The sequence below is a fragment of the Micrasema longulum genome, unplaced genomic scaffold (genome assembly GCF_059751315.1).
Source record: "Micrasema longulum isolate JH-2025_06_02 unplaced genomic scaffold, ASM5975131v1 h1tg001133l, whole genome shotgun sequence".
NCBI classification, from domain to species: Eukaryota; Metazoa; Arthropoda; class Insecta; order Trichoptera; family Brachycentridae; genus Micrasema; species Micrasema longulum.
Genome location: NW_028278321.1, coordinates 404244 through 423342, shown reverse-complemented (window position 1 = coordinate 423342; position 19099 = coordinate 404244). Strand labels below are relative to the sequence as shown.

The 19099-nt window shown below is 31.6% G+C and overlaps 1 long non-coding RNA gene across 2 annotated transcripts in view; it reads right to left on the bottom strand.

The window, feature by feature from the left end:
- Positions 1 to 18450, bottom strand: part of LOC148276898 (uncharacterized) — a 28113-nt gene extending 9663 nt beyond the window's left edge. The window contains exon 1 of one of the 2 annotated variants that reach the window (XR_015823637.1): positions 18018 to 18450. This is a non-coding gene — a long non-coding RNA (uncharacterized LOC148276898). The remainder of the gene's footprint in view (positions 1 to 18017) is intronic. The other variant, XR_015823638.1, reaches the window with a different exon arrangement.
- Positions 18451 to 19099: the final 649 nt, after the last annotated feature.

Here is a 19099-nt window from a genome sequence, read left to right as displayed (position 1 = left end):
TTCCTTAAAAACCTTGTATAAAGTTACGCATAGACATATTGCTAGAATTAGGGTAGGAATACCATCCTTATTCTATCACTGTAATAAGGATGGTATTTTCATACTTTTTTTACCACTAAGTTTAGGCGTTACCTTATACCGGGTTAATGAGTAAGGCTTAAAACCTTATGGATTTGTATTTAAACAGTTAACATACATACATACATACATTATCCCAGATATTCAAGACATTGCCTTCCCGATAAGTTTAATCTCTCGAAGAATAAGCTAATTAAACCATTTTTTGTCTTTACTGCAAGTAACTGTCTTATAACACGTAATTGTAAAGCCTCAAAAAAGGCAATTTTAGTTCTTCAAAATATTGGACTATAATTTTTAAAGTGTGTATTAAAATATTAAAACAAATATATAATATTAACCTTTAGTTAAATTTTATGAAATATTTTCTAATACCTCACACGCCTTATAATAACTATTTAACTTCGAATCGTTTACGAAGAATCTTGGTTGTAATGATTAATGTTCTAAAACAAATATATAAGTAATCGCGGGTGTTATTAAAAACCGATTAACGAATGATTAGAGGTGCCTTTTTATGCGCTTCTAAATGTTTGCCCAATCATATTATAGTTTTGGTCTCACAGAATTTGACCCTAAGACACCAATATTCTCACAAATTACCGAACGTGATGAGCGATTCAGGTATTTGCAGATTAGTGAATAATAATTTTATTCCTCGTGATAATGTATATATTTATAAAAAGCGAGGTCTAAATGTCAACATTGTTTTTAGTGCTTAAAAGACTGCCGAAAAATTCCTCTAAAAACGGTGTTACATTTAGCAAAAGACAGTTTTTTTTGAAAAACCGATATTTAAAAAAACTACAATTATATTTTACAAATTTAATAAAAATTATAACATAATTTAGGTCTGACATAGCAAAACACAACTTCATAATATAAAAAAATAAGAGATGTATTGAGTATTGAGTTTTGTTTTCGAAATAGACTTGTGTTATATCATAGTCAAGGGTTACGTTATTCATCCAAGAGATACTTTGGGAAGCTAAACTGGTAGTGCCTAAAGGAATTTTAGTCCCAACCCTTATGTATGGAAGTGAAACATAAAACTGGCAGAGTAAGGATGAAGCAGAGTGGCCACATCAAAGACGTGATAAATCAAAATCTTAAGTCTGGTCATGTCAAAAGCAGACAGAACCGAAGGGCATATATGACAAGATATATTAATTTGGAAGAAGCTAGGAATGTATACCAGGATAGATGTGTGGCAGTCCATCCTCTCTGCTTACCCCTACGGGTAAATGACATTAGGGTAGTATAGTATTGTTCATACGTATAAACCGGTAGTTGATCTGTTTATTTATTGTGACTTTATATTTATTGTTTAATTTTATACGACAGCGTTGATGTCAATAAAGAAAATACTTTAAATTATATTATAATAATAAAGAAATTTAAAACTATCTGAAATAAAAAGTATTACTTAAACATGGCAATTCTTAACACAAGCACCGCCTAGAAAGCTTTTATAAATTTGTTAATGTGTAAATAAAAGACATTTGAAGTAAATAATGTAAATAAATAAATTATCAACGTAGGGGTAGGCACAGAAGCTAGAACGCCATCCAACTAATATGTATTTATTTTTACAAACATAACTAATATCATAGTATGTTATGCATCTTCTTAGTTGTTAATATTATTATTATAAAAATACCCCGCTTCAATTAATTATTATAAAACACAAATATTTTAGGAAAGAAACCAGTTTTGCCACCGCCATTTTAAGTTTTCGGTATTGTAACGGTCAAAACTTTATGATCATTTTCAATTATAAAAACCAGTTAGCGCCATCAAATAATCTTAAAAATATAAATATTACGAATGATGACTTGAACTTCGGAAAGTTTATACGTAAAAATATTTATTATTGCATGCACATAAGATAGTATTTTTACTTTTTTCCGACCAGATATGCACTTAGACAATGTAAATGGAGACCCTCTAAGAAAATAAGAAAGCCAAGGAATTTAACGAGCTTATGACCTGTCATTTGCCGTTTCTGTTAAAGTGTCTGTCAATCTTTGTTGGATCCGTGCTGGATACGATTTGGACATGCGTTGTTGGTAATACTAAAATTTTGTTAATTTAATACAATAAATACTTTCTAATTAAATGCGTTGTATTTAGTACCATAAATTTAGAACGATTCCTGGATCAAAAAATAATGTTCTTAGTTCAAAATCAATAATTACACATTTAATTGATATTCTTATTTTAAACTGTTCAATTGATTTGAGAACATATCTAAAGCGTTCATTTTATTTTTATTGATATTCAAAAATGCTTTTGCTAATTCGACTTTGTTAATTACAAAATACACAATTAATATTGTTTGTTTATTTTTTATATTTACATGTTACTTAATTTATCATGTTTTTTTTTGTTTTAAGTAATTGATGCCAAAAATAAATTAATTTTTCATTTTTTTTTTGTAATTTAGTTTTTTTCTATTTAGGTCCATTTCACGCAATAAACTTTTTTGTACTTTTGGATATTTATACATTTTAGATATATGTATGTTATTATTTAGTTTTGTCATTTCGAATGTGTAATGAACAAGTCTTATTAATGAATAGATTTAATTATTCGTTTTTTTTGCAAAAAAATCCGCTCAACACAGGTTTTACATAAAAAACTATAGTATTTTTGATGTTGATGCATTTTGTAATGTGTATTTTTTGTATAAACAATGAATCTTAACCCTATCTATCAATGATTTTTATTCTTTAATTTAATATGAAGCTTTTTTTTCAAATGACAATCTTAAACAAATAAATAAATATAATTACTTTTTTTGTTATGTGTTTTCTGATGCAATGACTTGTACCACAACGAGACGGTAAGAGATTCACTGGTGTTTGTCGATATATCTTTTAATCTCGGATTTCCAAACAAAGATTAAAATATTTTATACAAATATTCTGATTGCGGTTGGATATACGAGTATCGTCAAACATTGGTTTATCTCATACAGTCCCATTTTTATCAAAGACTTGTTGATGTAATTTATGGTAAACTGTTAAGAGCCCGAAGCTGTTAGGTTCGTAGTTAAATACTGTTTTTATATGCAAATCAACATTACTTGCTACTAATTGGGTAAAAATGTTTTTACATACGAGTTATTGTTAATGAATATGCAGATGAAAGTGTACAAGTAATAAATGCCAAAGACGCGTGGTAACTGATTTTAATTTAGTATTGGGTGCTAGCATAAGTTGAGTCCGTTTTTTTCCAAATATGAAAATGAGCATACAAAGTTTTAATACAAGCTAAACGTTATACGTCACCCGAAAGAAAATTTTCTGCTCTACAAGATATTGTATTTGATCTAAAGTACCATATATTATTTTTTTTGATTGCAAGTCGTCAAAATGGAATGTCAAATAGCCGAAAGTGGGCATTTTCGACACCTGATTCTGTTCGTGTTCAATTGAAAAAATAGAGCTTCCAAAGCTGCTCGCGATATTGGTAGGGTGAAAAATCTTTGAATTAATTGACATTAATGCCCACGCACGAGCCTTGCCTATATGGATTTTTTTATTTTAATAAATAAAGTGATAATATGTTGTAAGAAAAAACTTGTTGATAAATAAAAAAAAATAATGTCCAATTTGTTGTAAGTTGTCAGTGTTATTATAAGTTTTATTTAATTTTTCTCTGTCGTTCCTCAGTTCTGAGGGTCGTGATCGTTGGAACTTTCTCCATCCATTCCATTGACAATGCGTCTCCACCCTTCACGGCTCTGCGCCCTTTCCACAGCTTCATATAGGGTCGCCCGTGACGTTGTTTTTACCTGGTCGATCCATTGAGCCACAGCTCTGCCTCTGCTTCTTTGTCCTGGCACACTGCCCGTAATCACTATTTTCTCCAGATTTTCTGGGAACGTCCCACGTCTAGCAACCGCAGAATATGTTGGCAGCATATAACCGATATGCGAACTTTTACGTTGAGTTCCTCCGGTATGAAGACATTTATTCTTCTGACTGTCCATGGTATTCTCAGCATTCGACGCCAACACCACATATCAAAGGCATCTATTTTCTCCTGCTCACGTGTTTTGATTGTTCACGTTTCTACGCCATATAAGAATATTAGGAACACAAGCATACGCACTATGAACATTTTAGATTCCTTCGAGATGTTCTTATCTTGTCAAATTTTGGTCAGTCGAGTTATGGCACTTTTTGAAATTAGGATGCGTCTTTTAACTTTTGATCTGCATACATCGCTCGCAGAGATAGATGAACCTAAAAAAACAAAATCTTGCACTTTTTCAAGGACTGACAAAGAGTATATTTGATGGTTGTAGCATATTGGCTCCGTCAACATTATATAATATTTTTGAGAAATAATTTAACTTTGTTTTATGAAGTTGTTAACGATGTTGTTATGTAACCCTGCGGAGGGCAACGTGTTGTTGCTGAAACTAGTCGGTTATGTAAATGAATTAAGTGGTTTTAAAAACAAAGTTATTATATTTCTTAAAAATATTATATTTAAAAATCATCCATAAAGTAAGTGCCAAAAACATCCAAAATATGAAGACAATTTGTGCACAAACAAAATGAGTAGTTATATTGGATTTTAACACAAATTTTGTCTTTTTTTCCAGAGAACAAGAGGACACAAAAAAACAATCACGAAAATTTTTTCAATAATGTATTTTGCTTCATTGTTTTACAACAAATTAGTCAATAATTGTTAATTCGTAGCATCTTCACCGTAAACCGTGCGTTACTAGTTAACATCTAATACATTTGCATATATATTTTTTTAAAATGGTTTATCTGGCGGCCTCCGTGGTGTAGTGGTCAAGACGCTTGACTCACGCACGGAAGGTTCCGGGTTCGATTCCCAGTGAGAACACAAAAATTAAAATGTGTTTTTTCTCAAGCCTGGTTGTTCTGTAATATAATTTAACACTGTAATTAGGCCTCCTGGCCTGTTGTGGTGCTAAAAACGAAATGAAAAAAATATGAAATGAAATCTGATCATGTCACGTCTTCCTTGGTCGTCCTCGTCTCACTTTACCATTCATTTTCACAATATATACTTGTTTTACCATTCTTTCGTCGTCCATTCGTTCCACATGACCAAACCATCTAAGAGACCCTTTCTTAATCTTATCAATTATACTTGACTCAGATTTACACTCTCACCTGATTTCATTATTCCTTACCCATTCATCGCATTTTGACCGCATTCACTCGGCTTACATCCTTCCTGTGCCAGTTCCATGTTTCACTTCCATAAGTGTTATGTGGAAGAAGCTAGGAATGCATGCTAGGATAGACGTGAATAGCCGTCCATTCTCTCTGCCTACCCTTACGGGAAATAGCGTGATGGTAGCAGTAGTAGTAGTAGTAGTAGAAACATAAAAATTAATTTTCTCTCCTAATTAATTTCAAATACTTTCATAGAAAACCAGCATAAATCAAATAAATAAATTATAAAAAGACAATATTTTGAGTTTGTCCAAATTTTTGTAGACAAGGACTATATTTAACTCCCTGTTCAACTCCACCTGGTCCATGAAGAAGTATAGACATTGAAAAAATATAAAAAAACTCAGACGTTGCCTAGTGTGTAGGTGAAATAATTCAATTAGATGAATCTCACCCGCATAAACAAAGGTTTCAGCTCTTTAACTTCATAGACATCAACAGATGAAAGAATTGAAGGAATATAGATGTTCAAATATGGGCAGAATGGTGAATGTTACAGTGTGTAAAGTGGCCACTTAAACCCGCCAATGACAGGTCATAAGCCCTGTAGATGCCTAGACTTCTATATTCCCTTCTCTTAAATATTCTTCATCTCTGTTGTAACATGTTAAGTACAAAAAGTAACATTTGTTAATCTTAATGACACCCGAGGGGGTGAAATCCAGTCTTGTCTACGAACATTTGGACAAACTCAAATATTGTAATAAAACCAACTGGTCCAAGAAGAAGTTTAAAAATGGAAAATTTGTTTTCAGGCGTTGCCTAGTATGTGAAACAATTCAGTCAAATGAATCTCTTTACAACAATAAAGGTTTTAGCTCTTTAACTTCACTAAAATCAACAAATGGAAGAATAAAGAAATATGGATGTTCAAACATAGGCAAAATGGTGAATGTTACACATTGTGTAAAGTGGCCACTTAAACCAGCTAATGACAGGTCATAAGCCCTGTAAATGCCTAGACTTTCACATTCCCTTATATAAGGTATTCTGCATCCCTGTTGTAATTTGTTAATGTGCTATTTATTTATTTATTATATGTTAATACCGCCTAGGCCAATTACAACAGTGATATAAAGAAACATATTAACAATAAACTGAACAAAAATAACGTTAAACATTGTAGCGAAAACAAACTACGGTAAACAATATATTTATAAACACAATAAGCATATAAGGCTTCATATTTATGTCAATCCATCTTCATCCCTCCACACTGCTTTAGTGAAGAAGAGATCTACGAAAAGTTAGAAGATCTATCCCAAAGAATTCCAAGTTGAGTGCCGAATTGACTAATCTACACATTCTGGACATCGGGGCATAAAAACTAAAGTTGCTCTTAAACGATTTAATAAATTGCGGAATTTGGTTTCTGGTGACAAAGTTGAGAACATGAAAAAAAAATATTGCCACAGAGATGGGATATCACTTATAGCATTAAGTATTTTTAAATGCGTATGAGGTCCATCTAAGTTCTACGTTTCTCCAATGAAGACAGATTAGGAATGGCTCTTTTTAAAAGTATTAATGATTATACATCAAACAACTTGATGGGAAAAAAGAAGTATTATTGTATATAGTAAAAGTACAATAATATAATATATTTGATGTAACATCAAGAGAGGGAGCAAAATTGGACTAGGGGAGAGTGGAAGGGGATATGGCATATTTGAATTTGAATTAGTGATCACATGAAAGAAGACAACTTGTTTTTAAAGAAATTAAGACGGGGATATAGGGAATATGAAAAGAAATTAATTGCAACAGAGATGAAACATCACTTATGGCATTTTTTTTTAAAAATGCATGTACATAAGGTTCATCACAGTTCTACGTTTGTCCAATTAAAATAGATTAAGAGATTATCATTATCAAAAAAATAATTATTTTACATACCAAGTTCTTAACACTTTGTATCCCGGAGCCGTGTAAACACGTGATTATATAACCACGCGTTGTGTCCCGGTCCGGTGTTTTCACGTGGTTTACCAGCTGTCTAAAAAAGTGCATTTTATTGACATCAAGTGACTTTTACTAGTACTTTTTCGCTGCTGGTAAACCACGTATAAACACGGGACCGGGACAACGCATGGTTATTATAATCACGTGTTTACACGGCTCCGAGATACAAAGCACAAATAAAAGAAGTGAGGCCATGTATATGTGCGAACATTGCAATGCGTAATGTGGCTCTCCATAAATGCCAATGTTGGCCAAACTATGATACAAAAATTACTTATTTAATTAGTTCAAATAAATCTGAGAAGATTCAATTGATTTACACAGTATTTCCATATTTATGACACTTTTAAAAAACCCTTCACAAAGCATGAAATTTCACAAAAATGGGCCGGGCACAGGGTAAATTCTATGTGTATTCGACCGGTGCTCAAAGTGTTAATGGATTGAAATTATCTCATTTGGTTTAAAATTTATATTTTGGAAATCTCACAATCACAAAATTTTGTTTCCTGAATATTTCGTTCAATTTGACTCTTGTGGCTTATCCTTTAAGGTACAGATATTTTACTAAAACTACGAAATGACGTTCTTAATCTCTGATAATAATAGATAGGTCAAATAGAAAATTCATTTTAAAAAAAAATTGTAACGTTTGTTTTTTAGATTAAACTCTAAAATAAAGAAAGTACACGACCCGAACTTATGTTAGTTGGTCTCATTGTACGTATGCATGTCCAACGTTGCCTTTTCCGTGTGAAAAAACGAGTTCCCATAGTGTAAATCTCCACTTCGATTCATTTCGTTTGATTCGACGATTCTTTAGGCGAGACCGCATAATGTTCTCTGTCTTGCGGTGGCGGCGATACCTACGAATGTAATTCGCCTCGATAATTTCGGTTCGTAAAGCAATTCCGTGTCCCGACGGACCATTATTTCGACCGGATTCACCGAAAATGAACAATACCGATATCCCAATCGTCTATTCGTGCCAGATTACCCGAAGATTCGTGAATGAAAAAATAATTTAACTCCACCCCTTTATCATTTGTTTAAAACTTTTCTACATAGCAATTGCGAGATGACGATGGCTGCTTTGTCCATGTCCAGGCGCATGAAGAATACAGATATTTGTGTGAAATAGAAACAGAAACCTGGACTAAATGGTTTCATCTTCCTGAGTAATAACTCTCTAGAGAAGCCCTTCAGCTCTATAGCATAGAACAAACCGTTCCAAATTTTTGGTTTTGTTTTAGTACGGGTTTTAGTTTAACAACAAAGCGTTATAGACTGTTTAGTTTTCGCTCTCAATTCTCAACGCAAGTATTATTATTATTATTATTATGGATAACTTATACAGCGCCATTTTCGTAATATAATACCTCAAGGGCACTTATTATATTTATTTATTAATCATTTATTTTTGCTTATATATCAAGTTGGAAAAAAATCTTTTATATTGTAATTCCTTGACGGTAAAAATTTGTACCACATTTTTTTTATGTTGGAGATTCTTACTGGTGTATGTATGTGTGTGAGTATATATGTATGTATATATGTGTATGTGTGTATGTATATGTAGCAAAATGTGTGTACGAATAAGTTTATATTTTATTTGTCTGTGCTCTCTATTGATTTGTTAATTATTATCATATATTAGAATGTAATTGCCTAGCTTGGAACAGGGTATGTACCCTTGTTAGCTGGGCAAAGTGAACGTAAAATTTTATTTTGATAAAAGGTGTATAAAAATAAAAAGTGTTTTTTTTTTTTAATCTGCAACAATTTTTAAGCTACAAATAACATAATTTAAAAATAAAAAGTTCAAAAGCTCTACTAAATCTATGTTCAGGGAACAAAGACTTTATCCTGTTAAATCCTCACAATTTATCCTACTTCTTTAACTCAAATAGACTGTCCATACGGATCGACTGTAGAATAATCTCCCACCCACTGTCGAAGATGTTTATAGAGTTAGAAGTTCTGTTAAAATCACGCCTTAAGAAACATCTTTCTCTTTCTTATATTTCCTCTTTACAATTCTCTCTATTCCATTCTCCTTAAACATTAAACACTGTATTGATATTAATGAATTGATATGCACATATTGTTTGTTCTATTTTCGAATTTTTTTAATTTTGTTTTTCTCGCATACGTTTCGAAAGTAAAATTGTACTATATCTACGTTAAATCTTATGGGGTGGTTGTAAACCCACTAATAATCAAATATTAATGCATTTGAATCAACTAATTTTCTAACTGTCAGACAGCTTTATGTTAGGGCGGTTTGTACACACTTCTGGTCTTCAATAAATTATAGAACCTGACAAAGTGTGAAAGGAAAGTGGCGCGAAAAATGCTTAAATGTGATATTTCAATCAGACATTTAAATTACTTCGGAAATTCCAGCCAATATATAAAAATAAAAAATCGTGTTTTTTCTATCCTTCAATAACTTTTGATTTTTTTTTACTATAAGTTGCTAAAAAAGATTCTAATACGACTATAATAAGAGAAAAAACAAATAAAATAATTCAGTTACACGAATCTCATCCGCATTAATAAAGATTTCAGCTCTTTAACTTCACAAACATGAACAGATGAAAGAATTGAAGGAATATAGATGCTCAAATATGGGCAGAATGGTGAATGTTACACAGTTTTTAAAGTGGCCACTTTAACCAGCAAGTGAAAGGTCATAAGCCCTGTGGATGCCTAAACTTCTACATTCCCTTTTCTAAAATGTGATTCATCTCTGTTGTAATATGCTGACATTAACGGCTCTTTAGGGGGTTGAATCCAGTCCTTGTCTACCAAAATTTGGACAAACTCAAAACATTGTCAGTTGTTTTGCTGTGTATTTTCCTAGTATGAATTTAAAAAAATAAATAAGACCTTATTTACCCTCTCCTATGAGCGGCAGTATTGTTATTTGAAAGCTTACCTTTTTTTACAGAGATATATAAATGCACAACTGTTTTTAATGCATTTAAATACCTTTTTCGATTACCTACCTAATGCTTATACGAAAATCAATTTCAGTAATGTGTACCCGAGGTGTTCCCAAGTGTAATAAAGGAATTGATTCGCAATTACAACAGGTGTTATCAACGGTGAATTGCGTACCATAAAAATGTACATAGATCCATTATAATGTATTGAATCATGGACAGGGGTTCTAACCGCACGATTTATTATGGACCAAGAGATGATTTTATTACTTGTAGTGCCTGATATTATTTCATTTGCATATGCGTGGCTTGTACGTGAGAAATATGATGTTTTAAAAAGGTAATATCCTTCTTAAATGTCGTTTTGATTGTATAAAATAAAAATTTAATTTAATGCGACAGAGAGGGATAACATCCAGAATTCTTCTTTTTTCTCTAATTCATATGGTGTCCATGCGGCTCGACTGTGGAATCATCTCCCATCCACCATCAAAGATGTTACTACATTATCTCAGTGTAAATCACGTCTAAAGAAACATCTCCTTTCTCTTCCTTAATCCTTCCTCCTTTTCTTTTTCCTCTTTTTTCCTTTTTCCTATTGAGTAATAGTATCGAGTTAAGGTAATTTATAAACTTTTGAATCTTCGTTTTCTATTGAATATGTTCTGTAACTTGAATTACAAAAATAAAACTATTATTGTATTGGTTGGTTGGAAGAAATTGCCATTTAGCAATAAGCCCGCCAGTATACAAATAACATTATGTAGAAAAAGTTAAATAAATGAAAAAATAATCATTTTTGAGAAGGTAATATGGAAGTCTATGTATTTACAGGAATTGTAACCTGTCATTGGATGGTTTAAGTGACCACTTTACACTGTGTAAAATTTACCATTCTGCCTCTGTTTAAACATCCACATTTCCTCAACACTTCCATCTATTAACTTTTGCGGAGTAAAAGAGCTGAAACCTTTATTGATGTAGATGTTATTAAACAGGCTGAATTATTTCACCTACTAAAACACTATTTCAATTTGTATACTAACTTCTTATACCAGTTTAAAAGTTTATTTACATGCACATAAAAAAATGTTTTTTTGTTGTTTACATTTTAAAACAAAATTATTAAGTTTTAAGCATCATTATTATAGAACCTTAATTCGCACCTCGTGTTGCATAGGGCACTAAATTAGAAAAATAATTTCAGTGAATCTCGCTCATGTGTTACAATAAAGTAGGGTGCATAGAATTAAGAATAGTCCAGGAACCACATACGCACATCAATCAGAAGGCGACTAAACTACTCATAAATGAGTAGGTTTACGTTTTGACTCGTTAGTTTCTTTGTAGACGTCGCTCAGTAAGCAACTCCTGATTTGAATTCTACTATGTCGTGTTGTGTCAGTTTAAGTGTAGAAATACTGCTAGGATCTTAAACAAATAAGATGGTATCACATTTCATGTGTAATTAGCAAACAAATGTTTAAGTAGCAAATGCATTCCTTAAAAATTGAATTATTTTTCCATCTGTCAGATTGTCGAAGAAACAAAAAGAAAAGTTCGTTAGTGTTGCCAGGGTAGTAATTTTTTTACCCTACTTTGCTCATCTAATGAAAGAACTAATAAAAAAATTGACTTTTGATTAAACAACGCCGTGGGGGACATTTAAACGACATTATCATCAAAACATCAAATAGTATTTAACATGATATAAAAATATCGGTTTTATGTAAAATAAAATTCGTTTTATATTTTAAGTTCAAAGTTCATAAATTAAATTACCCTTATTAAATGGCCCTTTACTTATCTACTCAGTTGTGTCAATCAATTTTTCCGCGGGCACAATAAAATTTTAGACATATTAACAGATTGTTTTTTTTACCTTACATTTGTGTTATAATTATATTTTTTCCCATCGTGCAACATTACGCGGCGACATCACGAATGCGCGCGGCGAAAGTGTGGCATAGTGGAGGAATTTTTAGACACAGTCCGATGTATTCAAATATGATTATACGCTCCTTCTGGACTTTTCTTAATTCTATGGTAGGATGATTAGTTAGTGAATAGTTAATTACGCGTAAAGTGCCAATCCAGGGACAGTAAAATATTTTAAGGTAAAACCACGATATAAACAAATATTTTATGTGGACCCTTCAGAGTCGCGATTATAAACGCTATTTTTATTGGTACGTATCCATATCCAGACGGTTTAAAATAAAATAGAGGAAAATTTAATGTGTCTTCGTCGGTAACCTGTAACTAAAACTATTTACAAATTTTTTTTTTAAAAAAAAACACGTGGATAAAATTGAAGATAAATGTTAACTTCCCTAATAATACGGGCCAAAGAATCGAACCCAGGACCTCAAGACTACACAAATTACCAGCTGAACTTTTTTCAACTGGATTTCCTTTTCCATGGTTTTTACCTGAGAGTGGCCATCAAGTCGAACACACTCTTCCAGGATTCTAGTTCTATTTCACACGCGTAACTGTATTCTTCATCCACCTGGAGACGAAATTATGATATAAATATTTTTATTATTATTATTATTAATAACTTATACATCGCCATTTTCGTAATTTAATACTTCAGGGGCGCTTTACATAGTGATTCTATGGATAAATAATTTTATTTGAAGCTGCTGAAAACTGAATGATCCGTTATTTTTATTTAAAATATTAAATTAAATATTTGATTTTTCCGAACTGTTACAACTAATCAACTTGCGAGTTCCGGGCCGGGTTACCCGATTTAATAAACTATTCATGTAAATATATCTACAACAAACCACAGTGCACAATCGCCAATAAGGAGAATTCATACATTTGCAAATGAATACGCAAATAACGTAGATATATTTAATATAACACTTTTGAATTTTAAAAGGCAGTGTATCAATTTACTATCTTTAAATTGTAATACCTAAATAATACTATGTTAATTTCAATTGTTTACCGTTTATTGACTTATATATGTATTCTAAATAAGTATTTTTCTAACTTCATCTAATTTTAAGATTATTTTAATACAACCTATACGAAAAAATATACTCCTGTTCTCCACTGCAATATATGTACGGTTTATTATGTATCCTCATATATTTTCTACTAATATGTTATGTTTAATTTTTTTTTATTTTTTTTTTTGCTCCTTTCTTTGTGTAAAATGCATTGCTGTTTTCATATTAACAAATACGCTTCTGTTCTTTCCATTTTTACATTAATATGTAAAGATGATATTTTTGATATTTTTCTTTTTCTTTTAAAAATCGTTTATGTATTTTTTGCTACTTCTTTGTAAAATACATGTATGCCTTTATTTGTATATTTGTATGTAAAAACACGAAAAAGCATAAAAGGCGTTTAAATAAATAAAAAAACAATTTATTTTGATATCACATGCTACGGATTGATTCAAATGATTTAGAAAACAAGTGGGTTTTAAGTTTTTTCCGAAACATCACTTCACTTTCACAGCCTCGCACCTCTGCTGGGAGAGCATTCCATGCCATAAGGCCTGCGACCGCAAATGCTCGTTCACTGAATTTAGTGCGCTGTTTGCGTAGAGGTATAAAACCTTTTTCTCTCGCCGTAGACGTAGCTGATCTAAGCGTAAGACGCGTGTCAGCTAGTTCATCTGGAATGTATAGTCCCCTTAGATATTCAGCATAAGCCAACAGAGTTTGTATTCCACCTATGTGGAAGAGGTTGCCGGTGTAATTCTCGAAGTAGTGGAGTGGAATATTATTATAATCGATTTTTTTTTAAAAGGCGCTGTATTTGCAAACATTTAAACTTTATAATATTTTGAAATGTTTTTATTGGTTCATTTAGTGATTCGCCAAATACAAACGCCCGAAGTTTTGGCAAGTCAAACCAGTACTGGAATTATTACTATTTGTTTTTTTTTATTGATAAAAGTTTTTTAAGTAGGCTGTTGACACATAGCGATTTATTGTTTCTGAGCGATTCGAAGGTCGACTGCAAAAAAATATTTCATTTTCTAAAGCGAAACAAGCTCACAAAGATAACTAAAAAAAAATAAAAAAATACTGCAACACATAGTATGCGTGTTTTACGATGCACTCAGAATCCTTCATTAGGAAGATAAAACGCCCACTACATAATCTGCATGGCATTATTTAATGTTTTTGCATATGAAATGCACATTCTTTCTGTCCAAAATATGACAGTGCATTAAAAATGATAATAATGCATTCACTCCTTTCAAACCTGTTAAGTTAAAAGACCCATTCGCTAAACATGCTTATATTCTCATAATAAGAAAATTTAATAAAAAAATAAAGCCTTACTGATCTCTTTACCTTCTGATACGCTGTAATTTGAGTGTCAATACAGTGCCCTACGCATCACTGAGTGCAAAAAGAGAAATGATGAGTATAAAAAAATAGAGTTATTTAAAAATAATAGAGTAATATAAATACGGAGATCTTTTTAAAATAATTATGATTATTCTTTTATTTAAAATATTCAAATAAGGTAGTAAATAAAATTTATTTGTTAATTAAATTTAAACATTGATAAATGACAGAATTACCTATTGATCCAACTGAATTTTTTGAACTAAATATTTTTTTATATACATATTACAACAGAGATGAAGAACATTTTAGAGAAGGTAATGGAGAAGTTTAGGCATCTACAGGGCTTATGACCTGTCATTGGCTGGTTTAAGTGGCCACTTTCCACACTGTGTAACATCCACCATTCTGCCCATATTTGAACATCTATATTCCTTCAATTCTTTCATCTGTTGATTTTTGTGAAGTAAAAGAGCTGAAACCTTTATTTATGTGGGTGAGATTCGTGTAATTAAATTATTTCACATACATATTTAGTATTGCCTCAATATTTTTTTTTCTGGACTCCAATTTCTGGACTTGTTTATGGATCGTTTTATTAGTTTATAATTCATTCTTAAATACATTTTTGTTTATTTATTTTATAATTATTGTGCTAATTATTTTCGTTTATTGATACAATGCTTTTCTCTTTTAAAATAAATACGTAAGAGTCCCATGAGGTATCATCATCATTCCCTTTCCGCACCAAATGGTGCATAGGGCACTGCATTAATACACTGATCGCAGCGTATCTTGATAATTTTTGGTACATGAAGGTAAGATGATCAGCCTGACGCATCACGTACCAGTCCAGAGGACTATAAAATATTTTAGAATAAAATTACCTTTTTAAATAAATATTTCATGTCAACCATGTCGGAAATCGAACTCGAGACCTTTTGTATGGTAGGCAAACGCGCTGATTATTATTACACCATGAGGCCGAAGAATCCATAAATATTAATAAGTTTTATAATTCTTTTTTAAAGTACTACGGTAGATACAATTATTAAGTAAATAAACAAACGAGAAAATTATTAAAAAAATATTGAGCGAAAAGGATCTAAAAAAATAGGTAAATTTAACGTTGGCGGAAATTTGAAATGCTGAAAGTTACGTAGTGAAAATTGTTCAAAAGAGAGAAAAGAAAATTAATATGGACTCATTTGTTATTTTAGTCAATACGTTTAAAGTTATATTATTGTTGTTTAATATTTTTTCTAAAATATTAACTATTGTGTACCAAAACTATTAACAAACACAAGAAATATGTTTTTTATTTTTAATTTTTTTCCACTTGAATAATTTACATTTAAATATTTTTTATTTCTGCTGACAATATGGTAAACTCTTGTTAAGTCGTATTTTAAATATATATATAATTGGTAAAGTACGCTGATGTGGAGCCGCTACATGGTTCATTAATTAAGGTCCGAAAAAACAATTATACGAACCTTTTTTAAAAATCCTTTCAGTGTCATTCAGAATCACTATTTAGGAAATTAAAAGTCTTAAATTTGAGACAGTTATTTATAATAACCCTTTAAAAATACATCAATTATAAGAAACCTCAATGAGTAAAAATACATCCTAAAAGAAATAAAGCCATAACTAAAGGTAGTCGTGCAATACTCAAATGAAGACAGTATTTGCCCAAATGCAATATAAAGCTTTATAGGACCTCGATGCTACAATAAGCTCATCAAGAAATTGCTAACTCTTCCAAAAATAAATTCTTAAGGAGTAGTTCATCAAAATAGGAAGAAGTCAGCTGGAAGACGTCTTATAAATAAGAATTTGATGCTGCTTATAATAATCAATGTTAGATTTTCATTCATTATTTAATTGTGGCAAACGACAAGGCGAAATCTGTCGCCACACACTGAAGAAGCAAGATGTAATCCAACCGGACTCGCTAAGTAAGTATTCATTTATTTATTTATGTTTTTATAATGGGTAATTCTCCTTTAAACTAAATAATAATTTTTGGAATTAAGATTGTCACTTGCCTTTTTTATTATAATTCATTTAATTTATTTAATTTATGAAGTTTAATATTTTTTATCTCCGCTTCTTATGTTTTAACCATTCTCATTAAAAATATATATTCTTCTTAATATTATGTGCATATAGCTTTGAAACAGGCATTTTTGTATCTAGTAAAGCTGCAAGGAATATTTCTTTGCTATTTTAAATGCCAAGTACTTATTTTTCTTTTTTCTTATTTTGGTAACAGAAGTACGTACATTTTTTGCCAATAAACACCCTATAATAGCGCAGACTGAACAGATTAATTTATTTGTTTATATAAACGCCCAATTGGCATTTTTAAGGACATATGCATTTGCATTGAAAATTATTTTAAAAGAAAGTAGAACGACACAGTGGCATATAGTAGACTTGAAAGTGGGAGAGAGGTGTTTATTGTTAAATTTCATTTTATCAAAGATTCAGTGATCGTATGAAAGAAGATAACTTGTTATCAAAGAAATCAAGACTGGTATGTTTGTTGGGAGACCTAAAAATTTTCTAATTATAGGGGAATGAAAACCATGGTTAGTTCTATCGTTATCGGTATGAAAAAGTAAATTTTGTCTGAGATTTCCAACAGTGATATTGACTTTTATTGAGCTCAGTTCAGGCGCATCAAATAGTAAGTTGAGAATTCTAAATAGGACTAGAAGGTTGGATTTATTTCGACGATCTGGGGTGATATTCCAAACGCTCTCGAGGGCGTGGAAAGCACTTTTACCTCGTGTATTTTGTACGTAAATCACGAGATAAAAGTATTTTCTCCGGCCGCGAGAGTGGCTTAGAATAACACCGCTAATGTCAACACAAAATTTGTGTTTGTTTTTTATCCAAATGAAAAGAGCAAGAGAATACAAAAAAAAAAACATTACCACAAAAAAGTCAAAATATATTATAATTCATTATTTTACAACAAATTAGTCAATTATTCAAAGCATTTTCACCATGGACTGCGCAAATATCAAGAGCAACTATGACAATTTTATGCTCTCGATTAAACGCGAACAGAAGGAGGTGTTGAAAAGGCTAACTTTTGTCTACTTGACATTCCACGTTCAAGGCTCGTAATCAAATAAAATAATATATTTAAAGCAAAAGCGATGAAATTTCAATTAAATTACGGTTAACTTTTACCATTTTGTTTTACTTTTGGTGATCAATTTGGGAAAAAACGGACACAACTTATGTTAACACCTAACATGAAAAAAGTGTAAAAAAAAATAAATTAGAAGTCATCACTAGGAAAACCTGATTCAAAAAGGGACTGTACATGTATATGGGTATGTTTATTTTAAAACTTTTTTTGTTCATAATGTGTCTATTTGAAAGAAAAAAATAGCGTGACAATTATTTAGTATTTATAAAAAAAGGTAGATGGAATTCACTTCTTTACTTACGCAGATATGTTTTTTCAAATAAGTAGGTAGGTACTCACTTGTTGAACAGGCAACAAGTATCCGATTATTTTTCCAATAATAACTCCACTGTGCTGACTGTTGAAACTTTATGGAAAGGTCAGACGCAGTACTCACTTTATAATCGGTTTAAATACCATTAAAATGCACTTTATTGACACAACACTAAAAGGCATCCAGTTTGCCATTCTTTCGATCGGCCGTCAATTAAAAAGACCGCAAATTGCACAAAAAACTAACGGCCCTTGCACATTTTTTCAACACTACCACGATCAACTCAAAAAAAACATCAGGCACTGTCGACATTTATTTTTTAAATATTCACGATTTTAGAACTATTTTAAATAAATCGTAATAAAAAAGCCGGATGGTCCGCGTGTTTTTATTACTCCGCCGCGTGTGCGCAGCACGTCATACGACGACCGGCGGCAAATTTAAACTGACGAACTGGTTCTCGAGCGAGCTTCTTGGTTCATCTTGATCGCGCCAAAAGAACAACCCAGCACCGCTGACGAAAGTAAAAAGAACATTAACGTTGATTTGAATAAAGAATCGTGGTAAGTGACTTTTTACGCGTTGGCGTGTTTGATTTGTTTTTCTGTCGTCTTATTGACGGAACTTTCAACCCCGCCCCGCGCCAAATGATTCGATAAACCGGCAAAAGAAGTTCTGGCGATGCGATTAAAATGACCCGCGATTCGATATTGAAAAATGCCGGGACATCGAAAATAGTTTTTGCAGTTTTCTTGCAACAATACTCCCTTAAATGCGGTTGGAGGTGTCAATTAGTCGAACCGACTAGCAAGGAAAACGCGGTTAGATAGTAGAAAAGTGTTAAATGCTTTGAAGATCTGGATGGAATGCAGATAGTTAGTTCGGTGACATTCTACTTTTGAAGTGACTTGGGAAAACCAGTTAAATTGAAGTACTCAATACGTATATGTACTTGCTTATGGAACAAGCACATTAAGCATTGAACCTGTTCATTTGTTTATACAGATTCAGATCATATTATTATTGTCAACCGTTGCGGCCTTTACAAGATTTGCAAATCTACTTAGCAA